Source organism: Oryctolagus cuniculus, chromosome 6 (assembly GCF_964237555.1).
Source record: "Oryctolagus cuniculus chromosome 6, mOryCun1.1, whole genome shotgun sequence".
NCBI classification, from domain to species: domain Eukaryota; kingdom Metazoa; phylum Chordata; class Mammalia; order Lagomorpha; family Leporidae; genus Oryctolagus; species Oryctolagus cuniculus.
In genome coordinates this window covers 166,017,288-166,041,126 of record NC_091437.1, presented here as the reverse complement: position 1 = coordinate 166,041,126, position 23,839 = coordinate 166,017,288, and the positions used below count along the sequence as shown (strand labels likewise).

Sequence of the window (23,839 nt, the reverse complement as noted above, 5' to 3'; positions counted from 1 at the left end):
CCTAGAGGCTTACAATGATAGGCATTTTATTTGCTCACAGTTGTGCACCTTGGGCTGGGTCAGTTCTTCTGACCAGTTCTTCCACTGGTCTCTCCAGCATCACGTGGCTGCGACTGGCTACACACTTGACGGGAGCCGGGTGGGCTGTTGCGCCATCACTCGCACGTCTGGCTGCTGGCGGCTTGCTGGCCGGGCCTCCCCCCAAGGCTGCTTGGGCCTGTGTAAGAGGTAAAAACAGGCTCCTGAGGCCTGGGCTCAGAATGTGTGCAAACCCACTCAGGATACGCTTGAAACTAAGACCCTATCACTATCAGTATCTTTCATACGGAGGCTCGATGCTGTCTGTCCTGGTCTGCCGGTCTCCTGCCTCCCTCCCCCAGCTTAAGGTTCCTCTGCTCTGGGGGCAGGTATGTGGCCCAGCAGTCAAGCTGCCCCTTGGCATGCCTGCGTCCCTTACTGGAGAGCCTGGTTCCTGGCTCCTTCAATGGAGTCATGTGGAAGACCAGGATGAGCTCTGGGCTCCTGGCTTTAGCCTGACCCAGCCCTGGCTACCATGGGTGTTTGGGAGAGTGAGTCAGTGAATGAAAGATCTCTCTCTCTCTGCCTTTCCAATAAACATGAAAATAAATTTGTAAACATATTTTCAGGTTAAACTCTTTTTTTATTTTTTTAATTTATTTATTTGACAGGTAGAGTTATAGACAGCTAGAGACAGAGAGAGAGGTCTTCCTTCCATTGGTTCACTTCCCAAATGGCTGCCACAGTTGGCGCTGTGCCGATCCGAAGGCAGGAGCCAGGTGCTTCTCCTGGTCTCCCATGTGGGTGCAGGGCACAAGCACTTGGGCCATCCTCCACTGCACTCCCTGGCCACAGCAGAGAGCTGGACTGGAAGAGGAGCAACCGGGACTAGAAACCAGCACCCATATGGGATGTCGGCACTGCAGGCAGAGGATTAACCAAGTGAGCCACAGCACTGGCAGTGTTACAGACAGAAGGAAAGGTGGAGCGGTCTTCCATCTGCTGGTTCACTTCCCAAATGGCTGCAACAGCTGGAGCTGTGCCGATCTGAAGCCAGGAGCCAGGAGCTTCTTCCAGGTCTCCCATGTGGGTGCAGGGGCCCAATGACTTGGGCCATCTTCCACTGCTTTCCCAGGCCATAAGCAGAGAGCTGGACTGGAAGAGGAGCAGCCAGGACATGAACCAGTGTCCATATGGGATACCGGCACTGCACATGGAGGTTTAACCTATTACACCATAGCACCGGCCCCAGTAAATAAAACTTTTTTAAAAGGGGTGGCTGCTGTGGCGCAGCTGGTCCCACTCAGGACACCCTCGCCCGGTGTTAGCGTGCGTGGGTTTGGGCCTTGCCTCTGCTTCTGATCCAGCTGCCTGCTAAAGTGAACCCTGGAAGGCAGCAGACGGCTGCTCAAGTACTGGGGGCCCTGCCTCACGTGGGAGATCGGGCTAGACTTCCCAGTGTCTGGCTTCGGCCCGGCCCAGCTCTGTTGTTGTGGGCACTGGGGGAGTGAAGCGGTGGTTGGAGATCTCTGTCTCTCCTTCTCCCTATCACTCTGCCTTTCACATAAATAAAACTTTAAAAGCATTTTCAAAGGTTTCCTTGACAGGGCTGGCACTGTGGTGACTAGCAGGTTCAAGCCATGTCCTGCAGCATCCCATAGGGGTGCTGGTTCAAGTCCTGGCTGCTCCATTTCCCAACCAGCTCCCTGCTTGTGTCTGAGAAAGCAGCGGAAGATGGCTGAAGTCCTCGGCCCCTGCCACCCACATGAGACCTGGAAGAAGCTCCTGGCCATTTGGGGAGTGAATCAGCAGATGGAAGCTCTTTCTCTCATTTAAAAAATGCTAACTTTTGAAAAAGTCTCCTTGATCTACTTTTATTCAAACTGACTCATTGAGGGACTGGTGCAGCTGGCCCAACAGGGTCCCTGAGCACAAGACTGGGGTCATTTGTGTCTCCTGTAGGTGACATCTGGGTATGTGGCTTTTGTCTGGGGGGATTTCCCTTCCAGGGTCCCCAGGCCCTGAACAAGAAGTCACTAATCCCTGACTTTCCTGAGCACACTCTGCCACCATCGGACACGATTTCCTTGATGGAAGAAGGACCACGAGCGTGTAGGCCACGGGGGACCTGCAGCCGCACCTCTCAGCTCCAGCTGGTCTGCAAGGACCTTTACCCCTAACTCCGAGGGGGCCAGGAATTCAACGGTAGCTGCCTCGCTCCCTGCCCTGGGCTCTGCAATGAATACCTACTTCCTTCCTTTGTGACTGCAATCCTGTTTGCTGTGTGCCAGGTGAGTGGACCTAGTTTGGGGGTACCCTGGCGATTCCTCTCCTTTTGGGGATGTTCTATAACACATTCTGTTGGCCAAGGCAAGGTAGAAGAGCCACGAAGATTCACGTGTTAGGTAGGAAGTCAGTTATGAGCTTGTGTGTGTGTGACATAAAGGCCTAAAGACATCTATGTCCAGCATTTGCATCTGCATCTCAAAGTCATCCTGACAATGTTTCAGGGGCAGCCAGGCCTTCGCATCCTGCCCTGCCCTGCCCCCTTCTACCTGATAACCTGCCAGGTGTGTGTGTGGGGGTCCCCGCCCCTTCTGCCTGCAAATCTTCCACAGTCTCCCAGGTGCAGCCCAGTATCTGCACCTCAAACACCCTGCTCTGATCCCCATTCTCTAGGGGGTCCTGCTCACCCTTCCTCTGAACCCAGGATGTCCCTCCTGTCTGATACCTTCAGGGGAAAACTCAGATAGGAGCTTCTTAATATTTACATCCATAAAGCCCTTTGTTTCAGGAGGAGATGTGTGAAGACAGAGACCCATCTCCTTAAAAACCCCCGGCCTCCACCAGGCTGTGTGCTCAGCCCTCTGCCTCTCTGCTGAGCCGCCCGCCTGGTCTGGCCAGGTGTACTCTCTCCACTCAACCATGTAACCCCCCCCCCCCCCCCGGCCACAGTCCGAGCGACTGGGCACCCTCTCAGTCTCAGGCTCTGTCTGGAGAGGTGCCCATCCGACCTTAAGGATGTCCCTTCCCTAATAAACCTTGCTATTTTACCTCCCACTACTCTCTGTCTCACGCCTGAATTCTTTCTTGCGCGAAGACAAGAACCCTGCAATTTCTCCGGTAACACAAGGACTAAAGCACTTATTTTTTTTTTAAAGATTTATCATATTTATTTGAAAGACAGAGTTAGAGAGAGAGAGGAGAGAGAGAAAGAGAGAGAGAGATCTTCCATCCGCTGGTTCACTCCCTAAAATGACCACAACAGCCAAGCCTGGGCCAGGCAGAAGCCAGGAGCTTCCTCCAGGTCTCCCGCGTGGGTGCAGCGACCCCAGCCCTTGGGCCATCTTCTGATGCTTTTCCAGGCACATTAGCAGGGAGCTGGATCGGAAGTGGAACCACCAGGACTCAAACCGACGCCCACGTGGGATGCTGGCCCTGCGGACGGCAGGTTTAGCCGCCAGGCCACAGCGCCGGCCCCGGGGTGAATCGCTAGATTCCACCTCTTGTTGAGGGCGTCCAAAGTTGGTGGCCGTTTTCAGCCTACCACACTGAGTGCCATCTCTGACCCGACACCCCTGACGTAATCCCCTCACCGCCCTCATCTCCACTGTCCTAGAACAATACTAACTCCAAAGCTGCATTCTCCACTCAACAAATATTTATTATGTGCCAAACAAAGTCCCTGCTCCAGAGAGTCCAACGTGCTGGAGGAGGGGCAGGCTGGAACAACAAAGAGCAGTGCTGGGCTGCGAACAATAGGTGCTTTGGGAGAGTAGGGGGGGGGGGGGAGTGTGCGGCAGGGGGGGTGGTTTCTGTTCCACACACGGTGGAGAGGTGACATCTGAGCAGTGGCCCTGCGAGGGGGGAGCACCAACTCCCAGGCGCGGCCGCGCTGTGGCTCAGGGGCTAAGCCTCCGGTGCACGCCTCGCCTGCATCCCACAGAGGCGCTGGTTCTGGTTCCGGCTGCCTCTCTCCCGCAGCTCGCTGCGATGGCCTGGCAAAGCAGGAGACAATGGCCCAAGTGCTTGGGCCCCTGCACTCCAGTGCGGAGGCCTGGAAGAAGCTCCCGCCATTGTAACCATCGGGGGAGTGAACCATGGGATGGAAGACCTCTCTGTAACTCTACCTCTCAAATAAGTTAAAAAAAAAAAAAAGGTTCCGGGGCCGAGCACGCAGCCTGGGCATGGGCCCTGAGGAGAGCGGCCACAATTCCTCATCATTTAAAATGCAATAAAAACACAAAAGCCAACAATTATATATAAAAAAAAACAAGCGGGGTGTCCCCCAAAGCTCGCCAGGGAAGGGCGGGTCACTTGGCTGCGCTGCGCCTCACCTCGCAGCCTCAGGTGCCCCGCGCCCGCCCTGCCTCCCGGCTTGCGGCGAGGATCAAAAACGACACCGTGAAAATGAAAGTCGCTCAGCTTCTGCTTTCATTTCCGACCGCAAGGCTGCGAGTGCCGCGTTTTCAAAGCGCATAAATCAGTGGCCGCTTCCTGCCTGACACCCTCGCGCGGCCCCGCCGCCAAGCCCAGGCCGCCGGCGCCCCCCGGGGTGGCCTGTGCACCTGCGGTCGCCGTCCGGCCCCCTTCGCGGGGGACCCCGGCGACGCCGCCATTACGAGACTCCCAGCCTCAGTCTCCGCATCTCGGAAGGGGCCCGAGGCCACCTCTGGGGTGCGTGTGCAGGCTGGGGCGGGCGCACGACGGCGCGGCAGGGCCCCCAGGGTTTGGGGGCACGGAAGGGGCCGACGCGGGCGCCCCCCTGTCCGTCCGACCCTGCCGGCCGCCAGTGCCGCCGGGGGAGCGCCCACCCCCGCCGCAGGACGCCCGCCAGCGCCGCGACCCCGGCCCCCCCACGCCAGGGCTTCCCCCGGCCGGCGGCCACGCCCGCGCGCAGCCTCCGGCCACCCCGAGAGCCAGCTCCACGGTCCCGGCGCGGACGTCGGGAGCGGCGCCCGGGGCGCACCGGGCATGCGCGGATCGCGACACGCATGCGCGGTCCTCCGGGGAGGCGGAAGCTCGGCGCCGAGCCGCGGCCGGGCGTGCGCAGCCGCGGGGAGGCGCGCGCCTCAGCCGGCCGCCGCGCACGCGCACGGGTCCGCGCCGACTCAGCACGGCCCCGAGGGCGCGAGCCCGCCGCCGCCGCCGCCGCCGCCGCCGCCTCCGGGCCAGCACCGCTCGCCCGCGGCGCGAGGCGTGGGAGGGAGCGCGGCCGCCGGCGCCGGCGCCGCCCCGTCGTAGTCTGCCTCCGTCGCACGGTGCTGAGCCGCGGCCCGAGTGAGTGCGGGGCGCGGGCCGGGGGCGGCGGGCGGCGGGCGGCGCCTGGTCGTGGGCAGGGCCGCGGCCCCTGGGGCGGAGGGCAGCGCGGGGCCGGGCCGACCGCCGCGGCGCGGATCCGGCGGAGACCGGCTTCCTCCGGCGCCCCCGCCCGCCGGCCGGGCTCGCGGGCTCGCGGGCGGGCGGGGGGCCGGCGGGGCTGGGGCGTGCGGCGGCCGGGGGCGCCGGAGCAGGCCGAGGGGGCCTGTGGGCCGGGGGCGCCTCCGCGGAGCGCACCGAGCGCCGGAACAAAAGGCGGCGGCCGGGCCGGGCCGGGAGGCGGCCTGCTTTCGGGGCGCGGCCGGCGGGGGCCGCAGCCCCCGTGCGCCCGGGTGTCCCGCTCGGGCCGGGCGGGCGCCCCTTTGTAGCGGGGGGCTGGGGGTCCGGCGAGCCGCAGCCGGGGTCTGGCGGGGCGGCGGATGGTGGAGCCGCGGGGATGGCGGTGGGCGCCCGCGGGGCTCGGGAGGGCGCGGGGGCCCTGCGTGGGAAGGGAGGCCCTCGCCGTGTGGGCAGAAGCCCCGGCCCTCGCGGCTGGTGCCGTTTTCAGACGGGGCACGGTCGGCGCTCGACGGTCAGCGCTGGCGCGGGGCGCGGGGCGCGGGGCGCGGGGCGCGGGGCGCTGCCGTCGGCCGTGCGTCCTGCTTGGCCCCGCACGTCCCGGGGCGCCCACACCCGGCGTCCGTGCGGTGGTGGCTCTGTGGCCGCCCCGGGAGGGAGGCCCAGCCGAACTCGCGCGGTCCGGTTCCTGAGGGTCAGCGAGGCAGGACGCCGTCGGGGCCCGTGCGGTGGTCCGGCGGGGCGCCCCTGCGAGGCGCTGGGCCGAGGGGAGGCCTCGGGTGGAGCAGACGTCGCGTTCACAGCTCAGCCCCGAAAAGTCGGGTGAAGGTCGGGGCCAGTGTCCGAGGGTCCAGCGGAGCGGAAGGCGGGCTGCGGCGAGGGTCCTGCGATGCTCCCTGCAGGCCTGGGGGTCGCCTAACCGAGCCCGGCCGCGCTCCCCGGGAGGCTGGAGAGGGGCCTCGGACCGAGTGGCTGCGCCTGGCGGTGCTGTGTGCGGGCCTGGGCGCGCCGAGTGGGCTGGCTGAGGAGTGGGTGGCCGCGTTTCTCCGCCTCGCAGCCCTGCGCTTCGTGGTGTCTTACTTTTGAGAAAACAGTCTTGTGCAGGATGGATTCAAAGCGGGCCGGCGCCGCGGCTCACCAGGCTAATCCTCCGCCTGCGGCGCCGGCACCCCGGGTTCTAGTCCTGGTCAAGGCACCGGGTTCTGTCCTGGTTGCCCCTCTTCCAGGCCAGCCCTCTGCTGTGGCCTGGGAGTGCAGTGGAGGATGGCCCAGGTGCTTGGGCCCTGCACCCCATGGGAGACCAGGAGAAGCACCTGGCTCCTGCCATCGGATCAGCGCGGTGCGCCGGCCATAGCGGCTCTTTGGGGGGTGAACCAGCGGCAAAGGAAGACCTCTCTCTCTCTCTCTCTCTCTCTCTCTCTCTCTCTCTCTGGCTAACTCTGCCTGTCAAAAAAAAAAAAAAAAAAAAAAAAGGATTTACAGCACTAATGCAACATGTAAAATACTCAGTTTTGAAATTAAAGGTTTCCAGTTTAGATTTTCACTTAGGTCAATTCTTACTTTAAATTTCAGTGACATTAAAAGTTCTGTTTTAACCCTATTTGGGAGGTGCATTTTGTTTTTACCAGTATGAAATCAGTACTTTTTGCCTTAAAGCTCTAGTTTATCAGAACATGTTTTCATTACTGTTTTCCCCTGTCAAAATTCAGAAGATTGCAGTGGGAGTCTGAGAATTTTTTTCTGATACCTGTATAAATAATTTAAAATGAGAAGTCTTGACATTTGGGTAAGGTGAGTAAGTGACCTTACTGGCGTCGGTAGGGGGTTCTCCGGGAAGCGTCTGCCCGCAGGTGAGTGCGCGTGTTCAGCTGCCCGTCGGGGCTGCGCCTGGTCTCACCGGACCCCTCTCTCAGTAGTGGGCTGAGCCCTTTGTCTCTACCAACATGTTGGCAAAACTTTATTTCATTTCTTGACTCAGGGTGGCCTAGAGCAAGAGAAATGAAATTCGTACCTACTAGTTCCTGGCATTTCTAAAAATAATGCAAAAAAATCTAAATCACAACTATTTCTGTTTATAAAGCAGCAGAGAAACCTTCTGTGTTCCAACCTGTGTGTGTGTGTGTATAAAACAGTTCCACGTTGGAAATAAAATTTATTGTAAGGTTGATTTATTGAGTTGAGTGTGGACGGCTGTGGGGCGAGCGGTGCCTTCCACCCCCTGCTTCACTCCCCGGTGGCTGCAATGGCTGGAGCCGGGCTGCTCAGAGCCAGGAGCTTTTTCAGGGTCTCCCAGGTGAATGCTGGCGTCTGAGGCCCCGGCCGTCTGCTGCTGCTTTCCCAGGTGCGTTCTCAGGGAGCTGGATTGGAAGTGGAGCAGCCGGGACTTGGGCCACCGCCCGTATGCCTGTGTCACCCGCGCAGCTTGCCCTGCCATGCCACGACGCTAGCCCCAGGAAATGAAATTTAGATAAGCATATATAGTTCAACTCCAAGTGGACTTTTGCACATGTTGTTAATCATAGCCTGATTTCCAAAACACTCTACTGAAATAGTTTGTAAGCAGAAGTAGATGTTTTCGTCTGAGTGGCTCTGTTACCACTCTTTAGCAGTAGGAAGCCTCAGAAAAACACTAGTGGCATCACAAGTTTACCAATTTTTAGGAACATGAAGGTGTTTCTTACAGACTTTAAGACTCATTTAATGAAAATAATCATGTAAATTTTATTGATGTGCATTTCCATTTATTATAAACTCATTTATTATAAACTGAGAGAAAAATCCTGTATTTGAATATTGTCCAATGATAGGGAAGAAAGATAGCATTTGCCAGGCTCCCACTGAGACCCAGTAGTTGGTAGATGTGACTGCTGCTGCCTTTTTGTAAAGTCGGTCTCACGTCTGCTCTGTGCCATGGGCCAGACCTGAGCTGAAGGCTTTACTGCTTCGTCTCCTTCATGCCTCACGTGTTGTGGGCGTATTTGTGTCCTTTGTGTTTTGTGGAAGCCTAGGTCACTCGCTCACAAGCGACCCCCGGGAGGCCCTGCTGGCAGCACGCCGAGAGGACGGGGCTGGTGTTGTGTGCAGTGGGGGACGCGGCTGCCTTGCTCTGCTCGGTCCCGCTGATGCCCCTGGGAGACAGCAGCTCCAAGTGCTCGCCCCTGCCACCTGCACGGGAGACCTGGCCGAGTTCTGGGCTCCTGGCCAGCCCTGGCCGTTGTGGGCGTTTGTCATGGAACCAGAGGACAGAAGATGTCTGTCTGTCTCTGCCTTTCAAGTAGATGAAAATAAATGAATAAACATTAAGAGCTTAACCCAGTCTTCTGACTAGAAGTCAATAGTACGACTAAATGACCGTGTCTGGGAGATGTCGGTGATTACGTTTCCTGTCTGAGTCTCACACTGTCAACATGAAATTCTCTTCTGCCCTAGTAGCTTAGGTAGCTTCATGAATGTATCAGAGTTGTTTATTTTTAATCAATTTCGAATTCAGTAAGAATAGTTAATGCTCCGAGTGATTGATGCTTCTTATTTGCCGAAGGATGTGCTTTAGTAACCCCTACAGAGGTTTTTTCCTTGGGTTGATGCTGTTTATGATGGGAAACTGTCGCTCCCCCTCTTCGTGGAGGAGCAACACAGGACCCTGCGCTGTTCTTTCGTCTGCTCGGCCCTCCCCGGGTTTGCTGCTGGTTCTTCCCGGGTTGGCTACTGTCCCTTCCACCTCCGTGGAAGGGCAGTTCCCCCTGCCACATTCCCCACTTCCGCAGGGGAGCGGCACACCGCCGGCCGGCTCTTCTCGGGGGCTGCACGGGTTCCCTTAGATGTTCCCCATAGATGTTCCTGGTGCATGCCGTCTCTCTCCTCCTTTATAGTCCTCCTCCGCCAATCCCAACTCGGCTGCCCACACGCCGAGTATGCTGCTCTCCAATCAGGAGCAAGTCCTACAGTTTATTAGTTGAACTGGAGGCAGCTGTGCGGAAGCTGTTTACTTCTCTCCCAACGCCATGTTGTGGGAGAGCAGATGCATAGAATAAGTCTTAATTCCAGTAACTCAGTCCAGTCCGGATTGCTCCCCACAGGAAACAGTTTTTGGGGAGCAAGAAGAAAATACTGGACTGTGAGCCTCTTGTGGAGAATCCTAGTATTTTAATCTCTGACACACTGCTGTGCTATCCGTGTTTTTGAAATGAATGCTACCAGTTTAGAGTTTTGCATCCTGCTTTTAAGAGTGACCTATCTCTTCCATTTTTGGGGCCAGTGCCCCTCCACCGAGGTTCAGAGTCTTGTGTAGGGCGGAAGAGCCTTGTTTGTGGCCGTCTGTGTCTGGATCTCCTTGCCTCCAGATTCTGTATGAGTTCTTCCCATCTGGTGGCTTGGCTTCTGCTGGGGCTGCAGGTGCTGGCTGTGTGTGCTGCTCTCTCCACCCAAGCGACATACATTTGTCTCAGCTGGGCTGATGAGCGAGCTTAGCAGTTTTATGTAGGTTCTGTTTGTTGGTAGATGGTATGTTTTGTGAGAAAGCTCCATGAAGACAGATTTTTTTTTCTCTTTTGTTCTTACAGGTTTATTTGTAGCCCTAGTGAGTTAAGCTACCGTCTGCAGCGTTGGCATCCCATATGGATCCTCATTCAAATCCCAGCTGCTCCACTTCCCTTCCGGCCCCTGCTAATGTGCGTGGGAAAGCAACAGAAGATGGCCCAAGTGTTTGGGCCCCTGCACCCATGGGGGAGACCCGGAAGAAGCTCCTGGCTCCTGGTCAGCTTGGCCCAGCCCTGGCTGTTGTGGCCATTTAGGAAGTGAACCAGCGTATAGAAGATTCATTCTCTCTCTCTCTCTCTCTCTCTCTCTCTCCCCTTTCAAATAAAGAAAATAGGAGTGACCTGACTTAAGCATTGGCAAAAAAGATTTGGAAAAAAATGCATAGAACAGTGATGGAAAGGGAAGAATTTAAACACAAAACTGTTAAGTGAACACCAACCTAATATTAAAAAATGTTATTTAAAAGGCAGAGAGAGGGAGACTGAGAGAGATCTTCCACTGGCTGCTGGCTCAACAGCTGGGGCTGAGTCAGGCTGAAGCCAGGAACCTGGAGCTCCTTTTAGGTCCCTGACACGGGTGCAGAGACCCGAGCGTGGGGACACCTTCCCTGCTTTTCCAGGTACATTAGCAGGGAGCCGGACTGGAAGTGGAGCAGCTGGGCCTCCAGCTGGTGCCCATGTAGGATTTGCTGGTGTTGCAGGAGGTGGCTAACCCACTGTGCCACAACGCTGGCCCCAGAAATTTGTTTTGTGTAGTACTGCGTCCCCGGTATCTGACACAGTATTTTTTGAGTGAGTGAACCAAAGAACCCAGGAGTGTTAATTATTGGAGAACTGTTAATTGCAGCAGTCAACTGCTACTATTTTGTTTGCCTTGGTAAAGAACCTCACCTAGAACCATGGAAGGAAGACTTGACACTATCGGGGAGAACTTGATTATTTATGTTTTCAGCTTTGCTTTAAAAAACAAAATAAAGTACTAGTGTCCTCAGATGAGCCAGGAAAAAATGGTGCTCTCTCCTTACAGTTCCAAAACTTTCCTGTTCTCTGTAAGTTGACCTTGTGTTCATTGACTCATCCTCGTTTCTGGAGACAGAGTTGTTCAAAGTGACACAACGTGAGTGGGGTTTTTAAAGGATTCCTGATGACTGGTCCAGAAAATGCTTTATAGGGTTCACGTGAAGCCCCGAAACCACGTAGGACAGCCCTCCTCTCAGTGCTGAAGCGCCGGTCGCCCAGGGCCAGAGCATCTCAAAGCTTTCACTGCGGTTCAGATGGGACCTTTTGCAAGGGACAGGTCAGCACCAGGTCAGGACAGGTCAGGACCAGGTCAGGACGCTCGCTCGGGTAAGCAGGGTCAGCACTCCAGTTGGAAATCCTTCCTGAGGCTCTGCAGTCGCTCTGGTCAGAGTTCCTCTTTAGTCATGAGATGCTTGTGGGGGGATGCTGACACCCACACGTGCCACTACGCTCCAGGGGGTTTCAGTGGTTCTCACAGCACCTAGACATGTGGTGGACATGCAAGTGCTCCTGCCTGTCTGTGACCTGGCCCAGCCCCGCTGTAACGTGGGGCCCAGCAAGTGATCGTAACGTGGGGCCTGGGTGCTTCTGCGCGCTCACGTCTGGGAACTGCTGCTTTCTAGAGCGTCGTGAAATGAAGGCAAGTCGCCGAGGCGAAAGCTGTTCGTGATTTGGGATGCGCATGTGACCCTTTTTGACCACTGGTGAGAGTGTCTTCACTTTAGGGGTCTGAAACATAATTTTTAGAATTTTCAGAATCTTGGAAAGACCTTACAGCTACTTTTTATTTAGGAATTTTGGCTGTTTTATGCAGGGTTTAGGTTATTTATTTTTTATTGAGTCTTGCTTTGGAATCTAAATGAACAATTCTACATTGAAACAGCAGTTTGTATGGTTCTACACTTGTGGCTTTTGGCAAATAGCAGGAGGGTGTGTACATGTCAGTGCTTAAGGCATAAGTTCCCTGCTGGTTTTGTTTTGGTGCTGAAAAATTGGCTATCATGTACTAGAATCAGGGTTATTGCCAAGTTGTGGGGTGACTAATGAAGCAGTCTTGTGTGAGTTGGTTTTATGCCTAGCAATGAATTCTTGTTTAAATTCAATGCATTTTCTTTTGTCTTTTGTGCTTTGCTTTTTTCCTAAGAAAAGGCTAATAAAAACTACAGAATCTACAAAGATGAAATTGGTGATGGGCCTTCTGTATATTGCTGCAGGTTCAGATGGCGTCTGATGGCAAGTGGACGTTGTAAGCCGCGGGTCAAGGGTTCCGTTCCGTGTTATGCATCCTTGAGTCAGTAAATAATCGGTGTCAGGAATGAAGAGGCTCCTGTCCCTGTGTTTGGTAATTGAGCGGTGCTCAGTGCTCGAGTTGGTGAGGGAGAGCCCTGCAGCAGGTTTCCAGGAGGGTGGGGTCTCGGGGGCAGACTGAGGCACGGAGGGCAGTGGGGGCTTTGTTGTAGGGCTGTCGAAGTATACGGAGGTTGTAGAATCAGAGGTGGACAGTGAACGTAGCCGGGCTGGAATCTTCAGTAGCGAGAGGGGTGTTTGCGTGGAATCCCCTCACCTCCAGCGGACTCTCATTCAAGTGTGCAGCTCCCCGGCAGCAAAAGTAATGGAGTGAGCTGGCGGGAGAAGTGATCTGGAACAGTCGAGTTCTCCTTAAACTTGGTCGGGTGGAGTTAGTTACAGTTTAGTCAGTTCTGGATTGTGGCCTCCATTGAGTGTACTTGAAAGAGTGCCTGGCCTTGGAGCCGACATGTGGCGTCGTGGGTGAAGCCGCCACCTTCAATGCAGTCATCTCATGTGGGTGCTGGTTTGTGTCCCGGCTGCTCCACTTAAGTTCAGCTTCCTGCTAATGGCCTGGGAAAAGCAAAGATGGCCCTAGTGTTTGGGCCCCTGCCACCCATGAAGGAGACGTGGATGAAGCACCTGGCTTCTGCCTGGCTCAGCCCTGGCTGTTGAGGTCACTTGGGCTGAACCAGCGAATTGAAGGCATCTCTCTCTCTTTCTCCCTCTCTCCCTCTCCCTTCTTCCCTCTCTCCTTCCCTCTGGGTAATTCTGACTTTCAAAATAAATAAATAAATCTTTTGAAAAAGAAAGGGGAAAAAAATGAGTGCCTGGCCCCGAAGAGTTTTTCCCAAAATGAGTCTTGTGGGGCCAGCGCTGTGGTGTGGTGAGTAAAGCCGCCGCCTACAGTGCTGGCGTCCCGTATCGGCGCTGGTTGGAGTGTCAGCTGCCTCTCTGTAACTGCCTTGCAAGCAAATAAATAAATGAATCTTAAAACAAAGAGTGATTCTGCTGCCTCTGGGCCCTGACGCGTCTCTGTCCACCGTTCTCTCTGCTTACTTCTCCAGCACATCCCTTCCTTGCCCTGCCGACCCCTCCGGTGAGGTCTGCAGCCTGTGGTTTTCAGTAGCCTTTTCTGATTATCATGGAGTTGTACTCTGTGTACATTCACCGGCCATTGGGATTTACTCTTGCAGAGTGCCCGTATTTTTCTATTAGATCTCTTTTCCCTCATTGATTGGTAGTTTCTTTATATATTCAGAGTACAGTCCTTTGTTGTATATTTTGCTGCTAACTCTTCTTACTCTAGTATGCAATTTGAATGATTCTCAATGGTGGTTTTTTTTTATTGAACAGAAAAAAGTTAAATTTAATGTAACCTAGTTTATCAGTCCTCTAAAAAAATTAATATAACCTAGTTTTATCAGTCCTTTTTTTTATTTGAAATAATTACAAAGAGAGGGAGAGACAGGGATTTTTTTTAAAAGATTTATTTATTTATTTGAAAGAGTTACACAGAGGAGGAGAGGCAGAGAGAGGGGTCTTCCATCCGCTAGTTCACTCCCCAGTTGGCCACAATGGCTGGAGCTGCGCTGATCCAAAGCCAGGAGCTAAGAGCTTCTTCCAGGTCCCCGACAAGGGTGTAGGGGCCATCTTCTACTACTTTCCCTGGCCATAGCAGAGAGCTGGATTGGAAATGGAGCAGCCGGGACTCCAACCGGCAACCATATGGGATGCCGGCTCTGCAGGTGGAGGCTTTACCCGCTACAATGCTGGCCCCAGGGGATTTTCCTTCTGCTGATTTCACTACACAAATGGCTGCAACAGCCCACCAGTGTTGGCTAGGCTGAAGCCAGGAGCCTTGAATTCCATCTGGGTCTCCCATGTCGATGACAGGGGTCCAGGCACTTGGGGCCATCTTCCACTGTTTTCCCAGGCACATTGGCAGGAAGCTGGATTGGAAGCAGAGCAGCTAGGACTCAACCTGTGCTCATGTGGGGTGCTGGCATTGCGGTGGCAGCTTAGCCTGCTGCTCCACACACCAGCCCCTGTAGTGGAGTTGGTACTCTTCTTACCCTGAGCGCATGAACTAATTCCCCTGGTATTTTCTAAGTGCTTTATAATTTTGCCTTTCCCCTTTAACTTTGCAATATACTGGAAATTGGTTTTGGAATCCAATTTCATTTTTGTGTATGTTTTAGAATTACTTGTCAACTTCTAGAAAAATTCCTTCAAATGTTGTTCAGTATTATTGAATGCATACAAGGTTATTTTTGAAAGTTCATGGAAAATTGCATTAAAAGAAATTTATTTTGGTAATCCTGGCTTTGGCCTGGCCCACCCCTGGCTGGTGCAGGCATTTGAGGAGTGCACCAGTGAATGGAATCTCTGTCTCTCTGTCCCTGTCTGTACGCATCTCAAAAAATTAAATGAAAATTTTAAAAACATTTGAAAAATGCCTTGTGTCTGTACTGCATGTGTGGACTTTTTTCCTTTGTCCATTATTCCCTGAACAGTAAGTATAACAACTATTTACATAGCACTGGCATGATCACAGATGTTATAAGTAATCTAGAGATTGTTTAAAGTATGGGAGGATGTGCATGGATTGTATGCAAATACTATGCCACTTTATATGAGGGGCCTGAACAGCTGTAGATTTGTGGGGGCAGTGTTCTGGAACCAAATTCTCCCTGGGTAACAAACGCCGACTGTACTGTCCAGAATCCAGGCTTTGATCCCTTTCCTTCTTCCTTGCAGTACTGTAAAAATTAAAGCTGGTAAGTTTTCAGAATTGGCAAATGTCTTCAGTACAAAGGTGATTGCTCATTATCTGTTTGGGTTCTTGGTTTCCCTTTAGTTTTGGCCTGGCATTTCCTTCTTATTTTGTCAGTTTCTTTTTGCTTTTAAGATCCAACATGTATTCCACCTATGTTTTGTAGTTTTTTTTTTTTAAAGGGGACAGTTGGGCTGAACAGCATAGCATGCAGTTAAGGAGCCAAGGAGAATTCATTCCTTTCTCATGTCATACGAGTTGAGTCCAGATCCAGACCTGATACTAACGTGCTACTTACTAGCCACTTGTGGTTGGCTAAATTGAAGTTAATTAAAATTAAATAAGATTAAAAGTTCTGTTCTGGGGCCAGCACTGTGGCATAGTGGGTTAAGCTGCCATTTGTAATGCCGGCATTCCATATGGACACCAGTTCGAGTCCTGGCACCTCCACTTCCTATCCAGCTCCCTTGCTGCCTGGGAATGGCCCAGGTGCTTGGGCCCCTGCACCCTTGTGGGAGACCCAGATGAAGCGCTGGTGGTTGAGGCCATTTGGGGAGTGAACCAGTAGATGGAAGATCTCTCTCTCTGTCTCCCTCCCCTCCCCTCCCCCTCCTTCTCTTTCTCTCTCCCCTCCTTCCCCCTCCCTCTCCTCACCCTCTCCCTCTTACCCACTTTCTCTCCCTCCCTCCCTTCCTCTCCCTCTCTCACTGTAACTCTGACTTACAAATAAATAATCTTTTAACAAAGAAGTTCTGTTACAGCAGTTCCTGCATTTCAGTGCTCCACCACCATGCCTCATTATGGCCATTGGATAGCACAGGCGTAGCTTGTTTCTCCATTGCAGGAAGTCCTGTCAGTGCAGGCTAAATGGAGAACCTCATCAGGGTCTTGCACATGCACGTGGCTCTTCATTTGAGAACCACTAATACAGGTAACCTTGCTGCTTAAGATTTGTATAGTTTTTGAAATCTGTGTAGCTAAAACAGCTGGGCAGACGACTGGCTTTATTTTTTTTATAAAAGATTTTATTTATTTATTTGAGAGGCAGAGTTATGGACAGTGAGAGGGAGAAACAGAAAGGTCTTCTGTCTGCTGGTTCACTCCCCCAAAGAGCCACAACAGCTGGGGCTGGGCTGATCCGAAAGCAGGAGTCAGGAACTTCTCCTGGTCTCCCATGTGGGTGCAGGCGCAAGCACTTGGGCCATCCTCCACTGCCTTCCCAGGCCACAGCTGAGAGTTGGACTGGAAGAGGAGCAACCAGGACTAGAACCCGGTGCCCATATGGGATGCCGGTGCCACAGGTGGAGGATTAACCTAGTGAGCCACGGTGCCGGCCCCTGGGCATTCTTTTTTTTTTTTTTTTTTTTTTTGACAGGCAGAGTGGACAGTGAGAGAGAGAGACAGAGAGAAAGGTCTTCCTTTGCCGTTGGTTCACCCTCCAATGGCCGCCGCGGCCGGCGCGCTGCGGCCGGTGCACCGCGCTGATCTGATGGCAGGAGCCAGGAGCCAGGTGCTTTTCCTGGTCTCCCATGGGGTACAGGGCCCAAGCACCTGGGCCATCCTCCACTGCACTCCCTGGCCACAGCAGAGGGCTGGCCTGGAAGAGGGGCAACCGGGACAGAATCCGGTGCCCCGACCGGGACTAGAACCCGGTGTGCCGGCGCCGCTAGGCGGAGGATTAGCCTAGTGAGCCACGGCGCCGGCCCCCTGGGCATTCTTTAAGTGTTTTCCCAGGCCATAGCAGGGAGCTGGATCAGAAGAGAAGCAGCTGGGACTCAAACCGGTGCCCATGTGGGATGCCAGTGCCGCAGAAGGATTAACCTGCTGTGCCACAGCACTGGCCCCGATGATGGACTCTAATAGGTTGTTGTGAAATGTCACCCTAAGGTACAGACCAGTTCTCAGACCAGTCGAGGTGATGAAATGGGAGGCTGTTACACACTGAGTGGGAAGCCACTGAGTATGAGTATTGGTGTTTTAACTTAGAACTCTCTGTCAGGGGCTGGTGCTGTGGCGCAGGAGGTCAAGCTGCCACTTGTCATGCCTGCGACTGTATCCAAGTTCCAGTTCAAGTCCCAGTTACTGTTTCCAGTCCAGCTCCATCTTTAATGTGTTCATATGTCTGGGATAAGGTGACGCAGGTATTTGGGCCCTTGCCGCCCTAGTGGGAGACCAGGACGGAGTTCTTGGTTTCAGCATGGCCCAGACCTAGCTGTTACAGCCGTTTGGGGAATGAACCAGCAAATGGGAAATCTCTCTCTAGTTCTGTACCCCCTCCCCGCACCTTTCAAGTAAATGTAAAGTCTTTTCGTAAAAAAGAAATACCTGTTAAATGTAACTGAAAGGCTCTGTGAACACATTTACCTGTGTTCACCTGTGTCCTAGACCCAGTGGCCCCTGCCTCAATTTTGCTTCCCTCAGTGATGTGCAGAGCTGCAGGCACTGCGGGTCTGGTAGAGACCCACACCCGCATTCTTGGGAGATCTGTGGAGTTAGCTTGGTGGAGGGGAGAAAGCTCTAGGTGGGAGAAAGGCAGCAGCAAAGCCCGGAAGTTGGTCAGATGTGCAGACGTTGGTTTCTGCAACTTAAATTTGATTTCTAGTGTAACTCTGTGGCAGAAACCGCAGCTTCATGAAAATGCCTCGGGGCCTGTGCTGTGTCACAGTGCCAGCATCCCACATGGGCACCGGTGCCATTCCTGGCTGCCCCACCTCTGATCCAGCTCCCTGCTAACATGCCGGGTGGGGAGAGCTTGAGCCCTTGTATACACGTCGGAGACCCAGTTAAAGTTCCTGGCTTCAGCCTGGCCCAGCTATGGCCTTTGCTGCCATTTGGGGAGTGGGCCAGTGGAGGGAAGGTAACACTCTCCCTGTTTTTCTCTGTGTGTGTGTGTGTGTCTGTGTGTGTGCGTTTCTCTGTAACTCTGCCTTTCAAATAAAATTAACAAACCTTTGGGAAAAAATGTCTTCAGGGGAAAACGTCCAAGTCACGATATTGCATATTCCGTGTGTTCATTGCTGGTTACTTGGTCGTCGGCGCTGTGTCGTTAGGGACGTGTATTCCGTGTGTTCATTGCTGGTTACTTGGTCGTCGGCGCTGTGTCGTTAGGGACGTGTATTCCGTGTGTTCATTGCTGGTTACTTGGTCCTCGGCGCTGTGTCGTTAGGGACGTGTCGGAAGTTCTCGTTTGGCTTCACAGGGCACTATTCTTTGAGCGTGTTCTCAGTTGTTAGGAGCAGAGGTCGTGCCTGAAGCAGTTGGTCAGCCCAGGCAGTCTCTGGGCATATTTCAAGGAACTAGACCTACATGTTAAGCATACCTGTTGTCTCCTTGTCACTCTGGGAGAAAGGGTTCAAGCCTGTCAGTATGTTGGGCTGTGGTGTAGACTCTGTACAGCCTGGGTAGGTAGAGATGAAGGAGTGGAAGTGAGGCTAGGCACAGGGAAAAGGTCAGGGCCGCTCTTCGTGGCTGCCCGGGGAATAGCAGCAGCACTGATCCGTCACCACGCAAGCTTAGTTTAACTACTGGGCTGGGTATTTATTTATTCATTTATTTTATTTATTTGAAAAGCAGAGTTACAGAGAGGCAGAGGCAGAGAGAGGTAGGTCTTCCATCCGCTGGTTCACTCCCTAAACGGCTGCAACGACTGGAGCCGTGCTGATCTGAAGCTAGGAGCCAGGAGCTTCTTCTGGGTCTCCCATACGGGTACAGGACCAAGGACTTGGGCTATCTTCTGCTTTCCCAGGCCATAGCACTGCAGGCGCTGGCTTTTACCCACTAGACCACAGCGCTGGTCCCTGGGCTGTGTTTTTAGACTGGAGAAATTGTCTCAGAATAGTGTGTGCAGGTGTTGTATCAAGGCTTCTCAGTCTTTAATGTGCATCAATCACCTGGGATCTTGGTTAATTTTAGACTGTAGTTCCGTCTGTCTCGGGAGTGCTCGGACTCGCATGTCTAGCAAGTTCCCAGGTGATACTAGTGTTAGTAGTGGTGTGGCCACCCAACTTGGAATAGCAAGGCTTCAGTGTCCAGAGTGTAGGTCTAGATGGCACTGAGTCTGACTTAGTCTAAAAGTAGAATAGGACCCAGCACTGTCATGTAGCAAGTTAAGCTGCCACCTATATGGGAGCTGGTTGGAATCCTGGCTGCCCCACTTCTGATCCAGCTCCCTACTAATGTGCCTGCCTAGGAAAGCAGCGGAAGATGGCCCAAGTCCTTGGGTCCCTGCACCCACGTGGGAGACCTGGATGAAGCTCCTGGCTTTGGTCTGGCCCAGCCCTGGCTGTTGTGGCCATTTGGGGAGTCAACCAGCAGATGGAAGATGTCTCTTCTCTCTCCCCACAACCCCCACTCCCTCGCCTCCCCCTCCCGAATAACCCTAGTGGAACACACAGGTAAAGGGCATGTCCATGGCGTCAGAATCCTGCTTTCTTTGTGATGTAGTCTCTGCTCCCATGTCAGCTAAATGGACCCAGTAGTAGGTCCCTTAGATACTTTTTCCTCAAAGGTTTGTTTATTTATTTGAAAGAGTTAGAGAGAGGGAGAGACAGATCTTCTGTCTGCTGGTTCACTCCCCACATGGCCACAGTGGCTGGAGCTGGGCTGATTAGGAGCCAGGAGCCAGGAGCTTCATCTGGGTCTCCCATGTGGGTGTGGGGGCCTAAGCACTTGGGCCACTTTCTGCTGCTTTTCCAGGCGCATTAGCATGGAGACAGATGGGATACGGAGTAGCCAGAACTCAAGTGGGCACTCCTACGGGATGCTGGTGCCTCTGACTCGCTGTGCCGCAGCGTCAGCCCCCGCCCCCTTAGATGTTGAGAGAACTCAGTGATCCATGGCTCCTGATGGCACTTACGTGATGGGGTGGTGTCTGGCCTGACTGGCTGCTTCATGAAAGGTAACAGTCACTAAAAGTAAATGTCTGCAGTAAAAACGTGTCCGTTTTCTGAGTATTCAGCCCTCCCCGAGTGTTTGCTCTCGTTGTAAATTGCGTGTGAACCTGTGAGGGATACTTGCTGGTGTTCATTTCCCACCTTCATGCACAGGGAAAAGAGGGGCATGGCATTTCTTCTTCTCCCCTCCTAAAAGGGCGGGGACAGTGGTGAATCGTAGGACTGTTGGCACAGGGACAAGTTTACACCTCAGTTTCTTTCTTACACAGTAGGTTACAGAAGTAGCTCTTCGTGTTGAGGGCTCCGTGCGGATTTTGCAGGACCAGGAGGATTCAGTTAGTTCAGTTTTCCATTAGGTGAGCATCCTTCCACTCCTCTCAGTTCACTGGTGGAAGTCTTCACGTAGACTTTTAAAAAAAAGCCTCTCCTTTTTTTGGTAAGGATGATGGAAAACTATTTTGTTACAAAGGTTTTGAAAGACAACGTAAATAAGAATTGTGTGACTTTTCTGTTAAATGGGGATTATGTTAATAAAGTTAAAATATGAATCTTCAATTTTATTTTATTTTTTTTTTTATTTTTTGGACAGGCAGAGTGGACAGTGAGAGAGACAGAGAGAAAGGTCTTCCTTTGCCGTTGGTTCACCCTCCAATGGCTGCCACGGCTGGCGCCCTGCGGCCGGCGCACCGCGCTGATCCGAAGGCAGGAGCCAGGTGCTTCTCCTGGTCTCCCATGGGGTGCAGGGCCCAAGGACTTGGGCCATCCTCCACAGAGAGCTGGCCTGGAAGAGGGGCAACTGGGACAGAATCCGGCGCCCCGACCAGGACTAGAACCCGGTGTGCCGGCGCCACAAGGCGGAGGATTAGCCTAGTGAGCTGTGGCGCCGGCCCCAATTTTACTTTAAAGCTGTAAGTTTTAAGACATTTTTTTAAAGACATTAAAAAAGTGATGCTGTACTGAATCCTTGTGTATCTGTCATCACCTTCAACCATTATCACTAATGAATTAATATTGTTAACTTTTTATAGGTCCCAGTTTATAGTTGAAACTGGCGAAGATTCTTACTTTGGGGAGACACTGTTTTCTGCTGAAGTGGAACATAAGAATTTCTGTAAAGAAGATAGGGAAGGAATTGAATGCCGCTCTACTGCTTTCTGAGGTTCTGCAGTGAGTGGTGATGAGGCTAGCACTCTGTGTCACAGTCTGTGTGGTCGGACAGCACCCCTGTGCTCCCAGTGCCCAGCTTAGCGGGGAGCCTTCTCACTGCCTCCTGAGGCCCGAGTGTGCTCCAGATCACATCCTCGCCCTCCTCCCTCCCTCCAGTAGTTCTGCCCCCGCACCCAGTGTTCACCCCAGGGCCACTGTGTTGATACTGCCTGTAGCCCTTCTGCCTAGACCTTCCTGCAACCCTCCTTAGCTCCTCATTCTTCAGACCCTTTTCACCCTCTCGTAAGCTTTGTAGTTTACTTTTTTTTTTAAAGATTTATTTTACTAGAGAGAGAGGTAGGTGGGGTGGTCACTTGGTCAGTCTTCCATCTGCTGGTTCACTCCTGAAATGGCCGCAGCAACCAGAGATGGGCCAATCTGAAGCTAGGAGCATGGAGCTTCTTCCAGGTCTCCCACGCTGGTGCAGGGGCCCAAGCACTTGGGCCATCTTCTACTGCTTTCCCAGGCCACAGCAGAGAGCTGGATCAGAAGTGGAGCAGCCAGCACTGGAACCGGCGCACATAAGGGATGCCCGCACTGCAGGTGGCGGCTTTACCTGCTGTGCCACAGTGCTGACCCTTATTTTACTTATTTCTTCTCACTTGGCTCTGATGTAATTTTTTTATTTATTTTTTAAAGAGTTTGTTTATTTGTTTGAGAGGTAGAATTACAGACAGAGAAAGGGAGAGATGAAGAGAAAGATCTTCCATCTTCTGTTTCACTCCCCAAATGACTGTAATGGCTGGAGCTGTGTGACTCGGAGGCAGGAGCTTCCTCTGGGTCACCCATGCAGGCATGGGGCCCAGGCACTTGGGCCATCTTTTACTGCTTTCAAAGGCCATAGCAGAGAGCTGGATTCGAGAAGCAGCCAGGACACTCATCGGCACCCTTTGGGATGCCTGTGCTGCAGCCTGAGGCTTTACCTACTATGCTGTAGCACTGGCACCTGATACAGATTTTATGGGGACAAAATGTCTTGTTTGTTCATTGCTGTATTCCACCACTTAAAACAGTGGTCATTGGATGAGTTTGGTGGTCATCATTTCTCAACTTTGTCTTAGTTTTGTCACTTTTGAACTCTATTGGGGAACCACACTGTGTGTCTTTTTTGGTGACTTGCTTTCTACCCATTCTGCACTAATCTTCCAAGACTCAGCTGTGGTGCTGTACGCTTTTGGAGTTCATTTTTGCTGTGGATAATTCAGCCTGCAGTTGGTGGGTGTTTGGTGTGTTTCCAGTCTTGCTGCTGCTGCACAGTGGGAAGCTCCTTTGCCCAGGGGTGCGGCTGTGCCTGGCCTGCATGCCGAGTCGTGAGACTGCTGGGTCATGGACCAGCCAGTCTGTAGCTTGACTGCTTACTGCCAAGTTGCTTTGCAGAGTAGTTGTTCCAGTTTATATATCCACGAATACATGGAGCAGTTCTTGGTTGCTCCACATCCTTGTCAGTGGTTTATTTTGTCCGACTTTGTCAGTTTTACCAGTCTGGTGGATGTGTCATAGTATGTTATTGTGGCTTTAATTTGAATTTCCTTTATTATTGATGTCAAGCAATTTATTGACCGTATCTGTTTTGTCTTCTGTGAAGTACCCGTGAAGTCTCTGGTCTATTTTCTTTCTTCCTGTGCATTTTTTTATTGTTCTGTGTCTGAATTACAATTCTTTTTCATTGCATGTTATGGATATTTTTCTGCAATTGATGGTTTATCTGTTGCCTTGTGATATCTTGGAACTAAAGTTCTTTAATATCATTGGCTTTGTCACTCCTTCTCTTGACTATTATCTTGCTGTATGTGATGGTAACTTCTGATGTAAAGTGTCATTGTTATTTAGTTCATAAGCCATTTATTTTTTCTATTCAAGCAATATGGCCAGTGTGTAGGCATGTTTTCAAATTTCCATTAAGAATCCTTGGGTGATTCATGTTTTATTTTAACACGTTGATAAATTCCAAACAGCAGAATTTTCCCCCCTTTTTTATTTTGAGACTGACTTCTAAAATTGGATTATAGCTAGACAGTGTATTATGTATGGGCCCAATTCTTTGAACTTAGTGTTACCTTTAAAAAAAAAAACAAAACCTTTATTTTAAAGACAGAGATGAGGGAGTGACAGAAGGAGAGGTCTTCATCCTCTGATTCACTCTCCAAGTAGCCAGCAGCCGGGGCTGGACCGGATTGAAGCCAGGAGACCCGTGTTATCTTACATGGACCTGATTTGTAGTTGGATTTGGCTGAGACTTTGGTTCCTACTCGGAAACTTTTCATGTGAAACTAAGCTTTTTAAAAGTTGATAGTTTCTTACATTTCTTTTTGCCTCAGGAAACATTTATGCTGATGGTGTTAACGTCCATAATCAGCTGTGGGCTCTGGGCTGCCCACACTGAAGCATAAAGACAAGCACTACCTCAATTGCTGGTTTGTTTTAGCTCAGCTGACACACAGGGGTTCATGCTGTGACTGCAGCTGCTTTCCTGGCAGTGGCATTTGTTAATTAAGCTGTCTAATTTTGTGTGGCTTTCTCAAGGACTGGTTAAAAAAATGAACTTAACAATTTTTAGTTTGTGTTCAATTTGAGGGCTTTTAGCCTATTTGTATCTGGGTATCCATTTGATTTTCATTTTAAAAAGCAGCGTTTAACTCGAATACTGTCGAAATTAATGGGTCAGATATTAAATTTTATGTGTCCTATACGCCCATAAGGTCTCAGTCGTTGGTAATCGAAAGTGTCTA

General features: G+C 52.3%; 1 protein-coding gene across 28 annotated transcripts in view; it reads left to right on the top strand.

The window, feature by feature from the left end:
* The first annotated feature begins 5,163 nt into the window (after positions 1-5,163).
* PTK2 (protein tyrosine kinase 2) overlaps positions 5,164-23,839 on the top strand; it is a 297,953-nt gene continuing 279,277 nt past the window's right edge. For 25 of the 28 annotated variants that reach the window (XM_070075578.1, XM_070075572.1, XM_070075548.1 and 22 more), the window contains exon 1: positions 5,164-5,298. The gene's annotated coding sequence lies outside the window, so the exon portion shown is untranslated. The remainder of the gene's footprint in view (positions 5,299-23,839) is intronic. The other 3 variants (XM_070075579.1, XM_070075555.1, XM_070075573.1) reach the window with 2 other exon arrangements.